This window comes from Lipotes vexillifer, unplaced genomic scaffold, assembly GCF_000442215.2.
Source record: "Lipotes vexillifer unplaced genomic scaffold, Lipotes_vexillifer_v1.1 scaffold726, whole genome shotgun sequence".
Classification (NCBI taxonomy): domain Eukaryota; kingdom Metazoa; phylum Chordata; class Mammalia; order Artiodactyla; family Lipotidae; genus Lipotes; species Lipotes vexillifer.
In genome coordinates this window covers 211,089-225,265 of record NW_006770733.1, presented here as the reverse complement: position 1 = coordinate 225,265, position 14,177 = coordinate 211,089, and the positions used below count along the sequence as shown (strand labels likewise).

The 14,177-nt window shown below is 36.4% G+C and overlaps 1 protein-coding gene across 1 annotated transcript in view; it reads right to left on the bottom strand.

Annotated features, from left to right (window-relative positions):
* PRTG (protogenin) overlaps positions 1–14,177 on the bottom strand; it is a 131,479-nt gene that overhangs the window by 43,675 nt on the left and 73,627 nt on the right. The gene's annotated exons all lie outside the window — the stretch shown is intronic.

Genomic DNA, 14,177 nt, shown 5'->3' with positions numbered 1-14,177 from the left:
TCGGTACGCGGGCCTCTCACTGTTGTGGCCTCTCCCGTTGCGGAGCACAGGCTCCGGACGCACAGGCTCAGCGGCCATGGCTCACGGGCCTAGCCGCTCCGCGGCATGTGGGATCTTCCCAGAACGGGGCACGAACCCGTGTCCCCTGCATCGGCAGGCGGACTCTCAACCACTGCGCCACCAGGGAAGCCCAATATAGGGGTTTTTTTATTAAGGGAAATATAACTTAAAATACACATTTTTGGTAACTGCAAATCTGTTATATTTCTTGTTGAAGAGCAACTAGCATAGTTTCAAAAGCTTTCCTAACTCCAGAATAGTGTTTTCTTAGGGGCCAATTTTATCTCTATATTTATCTATATTTATCCATACGAATGTATTCAACTCTTGCCTGACAAGACAATGCAAAGTACCAACTTGTTTTTAGGGTTCTTATAAGATTTCTAGAAATATCTGGGACTTTGTACATAAATAATGCAAATGCAGATTTGTTTCCTTAATTCTCAAATGACTCACACTGGAATGCCAATTTGTAATATACACAGCCTGGGAATAGAATAAAACAAGAAATCAGGGCCATAAAGTGTGCAATTCAGTTAACATGGGACAGAGAATTAATATGATTAAAACAATCACTGTAATTTCTGAGTGGATATGTGCATAGAAAAAAAGGCCTTTTAAAAAGTGTTTCATATATACTCTCTATAGTTTTGTAGGGTCAGAATTAAGGCCCACCTGCCCTGATTTTTCTTCTGAGACAAAAGGCCATTTTACGAAAAGAGTGGGAGTGTATTCAAGAAAGGGAAACCATACTAAAAATCATCATACTTGGTCATCCAGATGGAGAAAGGTGAAAGTTCAAAAAAATTATTTTAACTGTTTCCTCCGTTAGTATCTCTAGGTCATCCAAAACGCTGTAACTTGTTAAATGATCCTAGAAACTACAGGAATCTTCTTCCCTTATTAGCTTAAATCGTTGTCAAGCATAATATAGTTTTCAATACAGATGCACAGAGACTCTCCAACAATGTTAGCATATGGTTTTTTCAGAGGTACTGTATTTTGGGAATTTAGTTAGTATATTAAAATCTTCTAATAATTAAAATATCCTGTTCCCCCAGCTACCAGTGTTTGTGGTTTGCTTTGGCTGCAAGGAAGCTCATAGCTAAATTTATAGGCATTTCTAGCAACTGTACAGGATCTTACAGCATGCAACAAAGAAGTCGTTATCCTGGTTTCACTGACTCTTTCAATCTTGATTTGTCTTTGCTCCAATTTTTTCATCTAAGTATAGTCAACTAAAATATACTTTACTGTTTTCTCTCATTATGATCAAATACATGTTTGTTACAGAAAATTTATGTAACTCAGGCCAAAAGAAATAAAAATAAAATATCCTTAAAACTAGCACCCAGAGATAAGCACTGTGAACATTAGTTTGTATGTTTTTTCATTCCCTTTCCTATCCATATGCACCCATACTCAGTATATTTTATATTTCATAACAGTTTTTTTTCAGTTAATATCCTATGGACAACTATTCCTATTATTAAATATTCTAAAACATTCCTTCTAATGTCTACATTTATTCAAATTGTATGGATGTACCAAGTTTACTTTATTAAACCTCTGTAGCTGAATATTTAGGTGTTCTCCAGCTTTTCACAATTATAAATGACCCCATACACTACAGTGAGCATCCTGTGGTTAAGTGTTTGTGCATGTTCATAATACTTTCTTATGACAGGTTCTATTAATAGAGTTGCTCGGTAAAAGAGTGTATATTATTCTACCCCCTGTTGGTGTTGCTTAATTATCCCTAGAAAAGCTGTGTATCAATTTACACTCCCACTATTAATATGAGTGTACTTTAATCCCAAACACTTACTAACACTAGGCCTTATATCACCTATTTCTTTATTTTGTTGAATTTTGTGTTTCTGTATTGAGTTACTCCAAATCTTTCTTAGAAGGAAGCAGGAGGTATATAAATTTGAAATAATGACTAGCTAGATATATTTACAAAATCTACCAGGGAAGATGTATAAACTGTGATAATCAGGCACAATGTGGTGCCCACCGTCTGCAAAGGTTTCCTAAGTTATTGTTAACATCCTGGCAAGCTGAGAAAGCTAAGATGCCATTTTTACCTTCAGCTGAAGCAACTGCTCTAGTTTCTATGATAAAGTAAGTGTCAATGGAGTCACCTATCTTGTCCAATTCAAGAAGCCTCCACTTACATAGGACAGCCTACGTTCTGGGATGTTATGCAAAGTCTTTGAAGAGTTCAAACATCTCAGAATGGAAGAGAAAAATACAATTTCAATAAACTCTGTCAGGATTATGTTATCACAGCAGCTTATCCAAATGAACTGATAAATCAAGTTGTTTAGATAGGAAAATATACCAGTATTTAGCCTGTTTTGATGATTAGTCTATGACTATGTTTACATCATGCCTCCTTTAAGTCTTTCATTATTCCATTAAGGTCCTTCACCTAGTAAACTTCTATTATCTTTTAGATCTCAATTCACCATCATTATCTTTTAGATCTCAATTCACCATCAGTATCAGTATTAGATCTCAATTCACCGTCTCAATTCACTAACCCAATGCCCACTCGCAAACTATATGGTGTCCTCTATAACTTATCACTCCCTATGCTTTTCCATCGCAGCACTTACAAAAGCTGGCAATTACAATTTATATGGTGATTTGATTAATGTCTGTTTCATCCTCTAGATTGTAACGTTTCGTAACTGTGGTAGTTAGTTAGAAATAACCAATCATCCATTTTAGAATAGTGGTCTCTAAATTTTTTTCATTTTACCCTCCATTAGTAACTTTTTTTCTAGCAAGCATACTCATAACATATATACATGTGTGACTGTCCTATTATGTACACTGTGAAATAAACATACAAAAATATTTTTAAAGGCTAAGATAAAAAATACTTTCCTCCAGTAATGTCTGTCTTGTAGCTTGCTCCCCTCCACCTCATGATGTGTATAATTTGTACAAAGCTTAACATTTCATTTGCATTAACTAAGTTTTTTTAAGAACAAGCTTAAAACAGAAACAAAACAAACCCCTCAAGTATAATTACTGCTATGCAGCAAATGTTTTTTTTTCTATCCACCCTGAAGCTTCTTTCATGTGCTAATGTGGTATTTAAAAAACCTCCTCTCCTTTAACTTAGATCTTTAAAGACCTCACACATCTAAAGATTCTTTACATTCACCAGAAACGTCCAGAGTGGTCTGAGGGTTGACATGCCCTATGATTAATGGATAGTACTGATTTAATTTCCTAAAACAAGAGTTTTCCCTTCTGTAAGCAAAACTGTTGTTCGCAATTCATGTCAAGCATTTTACCATGCTTACAGATTCTTATTTTTAAATAAGAAGGCAAAGCTTATTGAAATTTTTCCTTCATTTATAAAATTACCACTGGAAAAGTTCTGGCCTATAAAACAATCAAGAGCTGATCAATAACTATGAGCATCTTCCTAATACCAAAGAAACATGGCTTTTATTTGTTACCATTTTAATGAGGTTTTATTAGCACATGTAGAAAGGAAGCAGAAAATAAGATAAATCTTATTTTATAAATAAAACAGAAGATAAATTTAATAAATAAACTTCAAAATGTAAATACAAAGTGTTATAGAGACTACTGGGATATTTTAGGAGCTAGATACATAAGGTTAAAGATTCGGGATTAAAGTATTAGTTAAATAATTATTAAATAGATATGAACATCATTAGACAGTAAATTATTAAAGTTTCTTCAAAGATCTTAATTTGGTGTCATATGGAATGAAGTTAAAAATTCTTCTGGGCTTCCCTGGTGGCGCAGTGGTTGAGAGTCCGCCTGCCGATGCAGGGGAGGCGGGTTCGTGCCCTGGTCTGGGAGGATCCCACGTGCCGCGGAGCGGCTGGGCCCGTGAGCCATGGCCGCTGGGCCTGCGCGTCCGGAGCCTGTGCTTCGCAACGGGAAAGGCCACAACAGTGAGAGGCCCCCATACCCCAAAAAAAAAAAAAAAAATCTTCTTCTGTGGGGTAGGGATGGATTGGGAGTTTGGGATTAGCAGATGCAAACTATTATATACAGGATGGATAAACAACAAGGTCCTACTCTATAGCACAGGGAACTATATTCAATACCCTATGATAAATCATAATGGAAAAGAATATGAAAAAGAATGTACACATATGTATAACTGAATCACTTTGCTGTACAGCAGAAATTAACACAACATTGTATATCAACTATACTTGAATGAAATACATTTTAAAAAATACTTTTCCTGGAGACAAACAGCGGGACTAATTTTGTTCTCATATACTTTTTATATTTGATATCTGAAGAAAAATTTGACTACTTAACACACAAAGAGAGAAACAATTGGCAATTCCCATTCTCACTCATATTTCAATAGCGCCTGTTTCTGGGTTTTTTTGTAAGTTTTCTGTTTTGCTTTCCCTAAAGAAAAGATATTTCAAGTGGAAATTTACTCTGAGGGAGACAGCAGGAAGGGATATTTGCTGAGAGTGAAGGAAGCAGTGAAGGACACTTTGCCTCCGGCATCCCCAACTCTTAACTACTCTAACATCAGACCCCAAACTTAAGTGACCTCAGACTCAAAAGTGGAAACACATCACAATTGTTATTTTACTTTATAGACTGGTAAAAAAAAACACTGCCACTTGAAATAATGGAACTTCCTTATCCTGCTTATTTTCCCCATCTCCACAGGGGCCTTACTTTATTTAGGGTTCTTTTCAGTCAGGCATGAGAAGTGAGGCTCCACAAGTACTGTAAATCTTTACCCCAGCAACAAAGGTCAAAGGGTTATCTGTGCTATGTAGTTTTAGAGTAGATGATTTTCTTTATTCTTTTCTTTCTTTCTTTCTCCTTTTTTTTAAGAAAACAAAACATATGCATATGAAACACAGCAAGCTAATTTAGGTACTAAAAGAATTCCTCTTCTATAGATAAACTGCTTTCTCAAGAAAACTATTAAATATCAACTTTTCAGGCATTTTACAAAGGGAAACTAGATGCAACCGAGTTTCCCTCCCCACCACCATTGTCTGCTAGAAAACTTGCCACACAGCTGCTAAAGCAGTAAAATAACTTCAAACCTACAAAAGTGATGACCATTTAGGCAAATGCATCAATTTCATTCTTGAAAAAAAAAAAACAACTTTGCTTTATCCTTTAAAAAAAAGAGTAGGTTTTTGTTTTTCACAAATTATACCTCATTTACTAAGAAGACAAATGTTTTTCAGAGCTTTTCATGTTTAGAGCATTCTGAAAGGTAATGACTGTTCAAGACTAAGAATATAAAAGTCCAGGAAAAACTATCAAAATTATTTTCCCAATTATTTTTTTGGCTTTGATATGGAAAGTTGAACCTTAACATCTTTTTAAAGATGGAGAAACATATTTAAAAAAACAGGCATTTATTGTTGCCTTTCTTCTCTCTCACCAAAACAACCTTTTTAAAGTAGGAAGTAAAACTGTTGAGTGTAACGGTTCCATAGCATGCCACTGATACAATTCTGATACAGTACAATACACAGCACAGAGTAAAAGGCATTTATTCTTTCAGGAGACACTGTCATTTTAATGCTCTTTGCAATCCTCTGAATTTAAGTGACAGAAATGCAAATTTTAACAGTACTGCTATTACATTCAACTGAGTTACAAAAAAAAGCTACAAAAAGGCTTTCATATACTGAAGAGGGCAAAATACCTTCTATGATCTGCTACAAGATACAATCTGGAATTTGCCAACTATATATTTCTACCATAATATAGCAGCAATGGTTTGTCGAATCCCTTTTGCTTCTTTCTTAATCAAAATTCCTCTATCTTTTGCGGCAAGTAAAAGAAACTGATAAATGTTTAGAATTGCACCAAATTAAGAATATAAATATGATCTCATCTATATGGAAAGAATATGGAAAGAATTTCAGTTTCCTAAGGTCTATGAAGATGATTAAAAAAAAAATAAGATAGCACTGAAAGTGACAACTCAGAAAATGAGAATGTTCAACATTTCACATAGTAAGAGAAATTTCAATGAGATTTGTTGGATGTGCCCCACTTTCCTGAAAATGACCTAATGTCTTTCATTTTACAATTATGCTGACAATGGTTTCTTCTGCTCAAATCTTTGCAGCTAAGACAGAAAGATGCTGGGTCCCTTGCAGCAGGACAGTATCAGTGTGTAGGCTTAACCCCAAACTGCACACCAATGATTCACCATCTCAGATCTTCTGAAATCGAAACCATATATTAAGCTGCTAGAGACATCTCCACCAGAACACCAACCTTTCCAGCTCAACATGGTCAAAACTGAACTTAATATCTCCCACTTTTCCAAACTTGGTCTTCACTCCTAAAGCTCTACTCCAATTAAAGTATCGTCCACCCAGAGCTCTTGAGAACTGGTCCAACTTCTTCCTTACCTAACCATATTTACAAACAGCTAATAGTTACTGAGCACTTACTATGTACCAGTGCACCTTGTTGAGGGTTCCGCATGTACTAGCACACTTAATTCTCAGCATCCTGGACATTGCGCAAATTGAGGTTCGTGGAGGTGCAGTAACTTGACCAAGATCAAGTGTGTGGAGAGCTAGAATTCAAAGCCTGGCCATCGTATCTCAAAACCCTCAGTCTTCTATTTTAAATTTTAAAAGTGACATTTTGGGGGTGTATGGTTCTATTTAACACATGCACAGATTTGTGTAACCACCACCACAATCAGGAAACAGAACAATTCCATCATATCAAGAAACTGCTGGTGCTGCCCCTTTGTAGTTAAATCCTACTCCCACCCCAATCTATGGAAATCATTCATCTGTTCTCCATCCCTATAGTTTTGACTTCTCAAGAATGTCACATAAATGGGGACTTCCCTGGTGGTCCAGTGGGTAAGACTCCACGCTCCCAATGCAGGGGACCCGGGTTTGATCCCTGCTCAGGGAACTAGATCCCACATGCCTCAACTAAGAGTTCAAATGCCACAGCTAAAAGATCCCACAGGCCGCAACTAAAAAAAAAAAGATCCCACACGCCGCAACTAAAGATCCCGCATACCACCACGAAGATCGAAGATCTCACACGCAGTAACTAAGACCTGGCACAGCCAGATAAATAAATATTAAAAAAAAAAAAAGGAATGTCACATAAATGGAATCATACAGAATGTAACCTTTTGAGACCAGCCTCTTTCACTCAGCATAATGCCAATATTCATCAACAAACTATCGCAAGTAGCCATATAGTTCATTGCTTTTTATTGCTGAGGAGTAATTCAATGGTATGGGTACATCACAGTTTGTTTATCCACTCACCCACTGAAGGACAACTGTTGTTTCCAGCCTGGGGGGGAACTCTGAATTGAGCTATACGTTTTATGTATAGGTTTTTGTCTGAACATCAGTTTTCATTTTTCTACAGTAAACACATAGGATGAGATTGCTGGGTCACATGGCACAGGCATGTTTAACCTCATAAGACAGCACTGAACCATCTTCTAGAGTGGCTGTACCCTTTTGCATTCCTACAATAATGCATAAGAGTTCCAGGTGTTCTGTATCCATGTTAGCCCTTGTTATTGGCAGTTTTGACATTTAAAAAAATTTTAGTCATTCCAATAGGTATGTAGTGGAACCTTACTGTAGTTAAAATTTTTTAATTTGCATTTTGGTAATGGCTAATGATGTTGAGCATCTTTTCAGACCCCTTAGGCGTAATCCCTATATATGAAGGTCTCCTATTAGGCCCACATGTAATCAGTCAAGTTCTAAGCGTGAAAAATTTCATACCTGCCTTCTCTCCAATGAACTACTGTCTTAGCTTATACTTACTATTTTAGATTATTTCAACAACCATTTTATTGATTTCCTGTCTTCAGCAGCCCCCTCTCTTCCTGGCTCATGCTTACTGCATTCTCTAAACCTATCCTCTACAAATACGATTACCAGTTATCTGTCTCAACAAGCCATGTCATTTTCTCATTTAAAAACTTGCTGGCTCTGCACTACTAACAAGATAAGACAAATACGAACTAATTTATCAAGGTACACAGGGTCCTTAAAACATGGGACCTAGTTAACTCTATGGTTTTAGCTTCCGTAACTCCTACCCATGCCACCCATGTTTCAGCCATAGCAAACCAATGAGGCTACCTCTTTTAATCTTTTTGTTTCTGTACGTTTTAAGCTCCTATGATTGGAATGATTTCCCTCCATTTCTCTACTGGGCAATTTTTTAGCATACAGTAAAATCAGTCATTTATCCTCTGTGCTTTCAGAGTAGTCTGACTATCCCTCAATTTTGTCTATCAGCACATTTTCCTATGAACGCCGATAGGTCCTCCAGGCTGAACTTAAACACTTCGGAGGCAAGCATGCCATTTTACATTCAGGTTCCTTGTGCCCAATCCAGGGCCTGGTGAGTATGTGCACTCAATCAATATACACTAATTTCTAAATTTTAAAAATAATGGGGAACACATACATAGAAACTTCTGAGAAAAATGTGTACTGTATGAACCCTAAAATTACAAATTTTGCATTTCTAATTGGCACTATCTTCTAGGCAATGTCTTCATGAGGAGTTAGGAGAAGAAATCACAGAAGTCAAAACTGCATGTTGTGGGGATGGTTTCGATTTTGCAATTAATTTGCTGGTAATTAATTTACACTAATTAAACGGTAACTGCAGCCCATTATCAGTCATTTCTAAATGGAGCTCAACTGATTTGCAAGGCCAAAGAGCTTCTGTGTTATAAGCCTTCTAGTAGGGCCCAAGAGACCAGCCCCAGGAAAGCATAGGAGTCTCTTTATCTGAGACCTATTGAGTTCCATAAAACACTGTACTCACTGTACTCACACAGTGCTAATGAGGGCTTTACAAACAGTACTGTAGCTCTTAGAGCCCACTGTAAAGCTCAATGATAGCAGCTGAGTGGGTTGAAAAATATTCTCCTTTCGAGTGACTATTAAACGCTCCTGGCTTCATGCTGTCGATTCAAAGAACGGTTTGTGTTATGGGTTTATGGAATCCATGGCTATGTTTATTTCTTTGATCATTTAAAAACATAATATTTAATTAACTTGGCACTATCACAGTTACCTAAAATGAGATGACCAAATTAAGAGTAATTAGGTTTTCTCAGGGGATAGAATATGTTATTAGATATATGACTGGATGCCTCCTGAGAGTTTACTCAGCCAAAATGAAACATAAATTAAAACACTTTAACTAATACAGTTATAGAACTGGCTTAAAGGGAGGCATAAGCCAAAGGTCCAAATACCTTTCCCTTATACGTTAAAATGGAAGTTGTTGTTTTTTTTTCCAGATATGGGATCAATATTACCTAACACTTTGTAAATGATATTTGAAGAGGGTCTGCACAGTGAAATTTCCAAATTTGCTGATCTGGTGGATACTATATTATACGATGGTTATAATCCCCAAAAGTTGAGTATAAAGCAATTTAAAACCACAGAATAAGCTGTTTTCTAAAGGAATTTTAATTTACCATTTGTGTACATGGAAACTGCCATGTACAGTAGGGACTACAGCAAACTTGGAGTATAGACTTTTATAACATGTGTGAACCAGAAAGTAAAAAGAAAGTTCACAAAACCTCCTCTTTCAGGGAAGAAGCAGTTCTGAGCTGCTTTTATGTCTCATTTCTCTATATTATATTCTACACACTGCAACAGAAAGATATTTCTAAACATAAATCTAATCAGGCCACTCACTTGCTTAAAATCATTTACTGGCTTCACACTGCCCTTAGGACAAAGCCCAAATTCCCTCACGTGCCTTACCAGGTGCTGGCCTCTTGCAGGCCTCTCCAATTTCACTCTCGTCACAGTAACACTTAGTTCCTCCAGAACGTGGTCTCCCTCACCTCCTGGCCATCCCACATAAATTTCAGCATCCCCTGAGTATTTCCTGGGTTCTGCCATTCCCTCTTTGTAAAGGCAGATTTACCCTGAAGCTATGAAGCTTAACTTTCAGAGCCCTTGACCTGCATGGGGTCTATTAAAGACACTGTACTACAGTGTATTTTTATATTATTTTAATTTATTTTATTATATATTATTTTATCAGGCTCCACATAACCTGTATCTGCCCCTGCCCCTTTGCCTGACTAATACTAATCTTCCTTCAGATCTCAACATAAATGTTATTTCTTCTTGAAAGCCATCCCCATTTTAGACCTAAAATAAGTCAGAGGCTCCTGCCAAGTGCCGTAACAGCAATCTGACATCTACTATCAAGGAGTTCCTCACACCTTATTTTAATTGCTTATTTAATTATCATTCTTCCTCCTAAGTTCCCCAAATGCTATGATTATGCCTACATTAAATATGGCTGTGCTCTAATGTAGGGACTACCACATAGTGAGTTTGGTAAATACCTGAGAATGAATCTGTGAATGAGTATCAGTGGCAAACAAAATATAGAAACGAAGGGCCCAAATGAGAAGATTATACCTGAAAGCCTGTGATTCATCCACTCCTTGGATGTTTGGGAAGAAATGTACTAACTGAATGATGATACTCATGAAAGGCCATGTGTTTCTCCATGTGTAAGCTGAGAAGTATGGGGAAGTGTGACTAGAAGCAAGATAAGCAGTAAGAAGTGCAGTAAACATGGACTAAAGAAAGGTTTAGTAGTAACAATAATTAAAAACTATAACTGGCTTGACAATTAAGAGAGTCAGAAATATAGGAACCTAGAAGGCACAATAACAAATTTCTGAAAGATTTCCAACAAGAATAACAAACTAGAGCTAAGAGTGATTAAGTTATAAAGAATGAACATTGGCTATTTAGGAAAAATATTACTCGGTCATCTAGACCAGTGTTTCCACTTTTATGTGCATACTAGTCACCCAGTATTATATTAAAATGGAGACTCTGATTCAGTGGGTCTGGGGAAGGGACAGGGCGAGCCTGAAATTCAGCATTTAAATACAATTCCAGATTATGCTGCTGATCCTGGGACCACACTTTAAAGAGCAAGGACTATAAAGTCTACAACTGGAATTGGCAAACCATAGTAATATGGTCTACTGTCTTTGGGTTACCTGCCAACTAAAAATGGTTTTTATATTTTTGAGTGGTCAGAAAAAATTTTAAGCAATATTTTGTGACACGTCCAAATTACATGAAACTCAAATTTTAGTCTCCATAAATACAGTAAGGCTTTTTACTGGAACATAACCAACACCCGTGCATTTATGAATTCTCTATGCTGCTTTGTGCTACGGTGGCAGTGGAAGAGACCATATGGCCCACTGTATTAGTCTTCTTAGGCTACCATGACAAAACACCATAGCCTGGATGGCTTAAACAACAGAAATTAACTTCTCATAGTTCTGGAGACTGGGAAGTCCAAGATCAAGGTCTGGCAGCAGTCCGTTTCTGGTAAGAGCTCTCTTCCTGGCTTGTAGACAGTCACCTTCTCATTGCCTCATATGGTGGAGAGAGAGCTCTGGTATTTCTTCCTCTTCTTCTAAGGGCACCAGCCCTACTGGATTAGGGTCCCACCCTTATGACCTCATTTAACATTTGTCACTCTCTCAAAGGCTCTATCTTCAAATACAGTCCCATTAGGGGTTATGGCTTCACCATACGAATTTGGTGGGAACATAAACATTCAGTTCATAAAGCCCACAAAGCCTAAAATATTTACTATCTGGCTCATTACAGAAAAAATTTGCCTGGCCCTGGTCTAGACCCTTGTTTCTCAAAGTGAGCAGAAATGCAAAAATTTCAAGCTTCACCCAGACCTACTAAATTTTAACAAGGTCCCTGGGTAAATTCATACACATATTAAAGCTCAAGAAGTAGTGGTTTCCATATCTAATGATCATGGTAAGTTATATGGGAAAAAACTTCTTTTAAATACAAATTTTCAGACTCTACCCTGGGAAGAGAACTGTTATTGTAAAAACAACTACAACAGCTAACAGTTGTTGAGGACTTACAATGCAATTAACAATGCAATGTTAACCCTTATGTGTATTATGTCATTAAATCTTCCTAACGTTCTAAAATAACTATTATTATTATTATCCCTATTTAAAAGATTAGGCAAACAATGAGGATTTAATTTGTTAATAAGCTGTGGAGCTTGTAAGTTAAACCTAGGCAGCACACTGAAGCTTAGTCAACTGATGTTTTTCTTTTAACTGTCAGTGCCACGTGCCTCCCATAATAAAGCACTGTAGATGACGCACCATGGGAATGACTGACACCATTTGGGGTCACAAGAGGATTCCCAGAAGAGTTAAGACTTAAAAGCTGAGCAAGATTTTTTCCAGAGAGAAGAGATAGGTCTCCAATTTTGTCCAGAGAGCATCAAAAATATTTTAAAATGGAAGATTACCTTTCATCCTAGAAAAAGAATTTAAGGAAAGATAAACAGATGATTAACTGTAACTTTTGTATAGTTCTTACAGTTTCATCAACCTGCAAACATTCTGTTTTTAACTAGAAGTAGTTGCAAATTGGCAAATGAAAATCTTTTTATTGTCTTAATGTAGCAGTACGTTTTTACTAATGGGATTTTTTAGAAGTGGATGCTCCATTTCTTTTGAGGTATTGGTTTTTTAAGTATTTTTTTGTAAATTTTAAGTATTAAGGTTCTAAAATGTGATGTGAATATCAATCATATTTGGCATTGTTGGATATTGCAGAGAAAGGAATTTTCAAAAATTTTTACTCTCTTGATAAATTAGGAATAAATAGTTCAGTGTTCCCTAAAGTCTGTGTTTAAGTTTCAGCATGTTTTGTCTTGATAAAAGATTAAACACAACATAATAACTTAAAAGATATTTAACAGTGAAGGAAGTGAAATACAGTACTTTTTAAATGTTCCCTTTGTTATGTTATAATTTGTACTCACAGTCAATTTTATGGTCTACATAGTAGGTGGTTTCCAAAATCATTTGTCTAAGAAGTCTACTGACTTCAGTTAAATGAACTTATTTTGTAATTATTTGAAAAGAATGAAAGAATACAATCAGATACTGTTCAAAGCAACTATTTCTACTAAAAGTGAAAATTAACTGTGGTAAAGCACAGGAAGAACTGAAGAGAGGCAAAAAATGTGAGGTTACGTCCCCAGAGATCTTTCCTGTGGTAAATGACAGCAATAATGTTAATGGAATTTTTACACCAAGCCTAAAAATGGTCTGTTAACAAATAAATGTAAAGTGATCTCACAGAAACCAGTGCTGCTTTATGAAGTCAAAGCTAATCTGGACAGAATGCTTAATGATATTTATGCTGTCGACTATGTATTACTTCAGCATGGAAGACTCCTGGCATCTATAATGACATTTAAGCTGGTAGTCAATATCAAAGCACCAGATTATCTGAAATGAATTTATAGGCTAAGTCAGTATGGAACTATACACTTGAAATTATTCACAATTAGGAAGATTTTGTTATAAAAATAGTGTATTTTTTACTCCGTCTTATGTGAAATTTGCAGACCAAACACATTATAAGGATTTTCACCTGTAGCATGTTCCCAAAGATTTTTCTGAGTGTTATCTAAGGCTTCCTTGTGTGAGAGGGGTGAGGGAAGACAGTCTCTGAAAAGACTTTGGCTTGCTTTAAAACGTGACTTCCATATTTCGTAAATTGAGTGATTCTAATTCTCTTTGAAACAAAATCGCTATTATAGTAAGGTTCACAATGACCCCTCTCTGCTCAAAGTGGTCTCGAAGTGGTCTCCTTTATGCCACAAAATCTTGTTCTGCCTCGACTAAAGGAAAGCTTACAACTTTCTCCAGCTATATGAATTTGGCTCACCAGTGCTAGTTCTGTTTTCTTTCTTGAGATATGTAGCCACACAACCAAATCCTATTCTACTATAGTGAAAGATAACACCCAGAAATCTGACTTAATTTTACCATGCTTCTATACAAACTGGCTAAGGGACTCTAAAATTACATCATTAACCAGGGACTGTTTCTTCAGACTCCTACTCCCAGCAGAAACTGGGAGTTATAACTTTAGATTTCTCAAGAAAAGATCTGAGTTTTGAAGGTGTGATTTTAAATATTTTGGATCTTTACAATTGGTGCTAAATAGAATGCTCATTAATCATGCTTGCTGTGA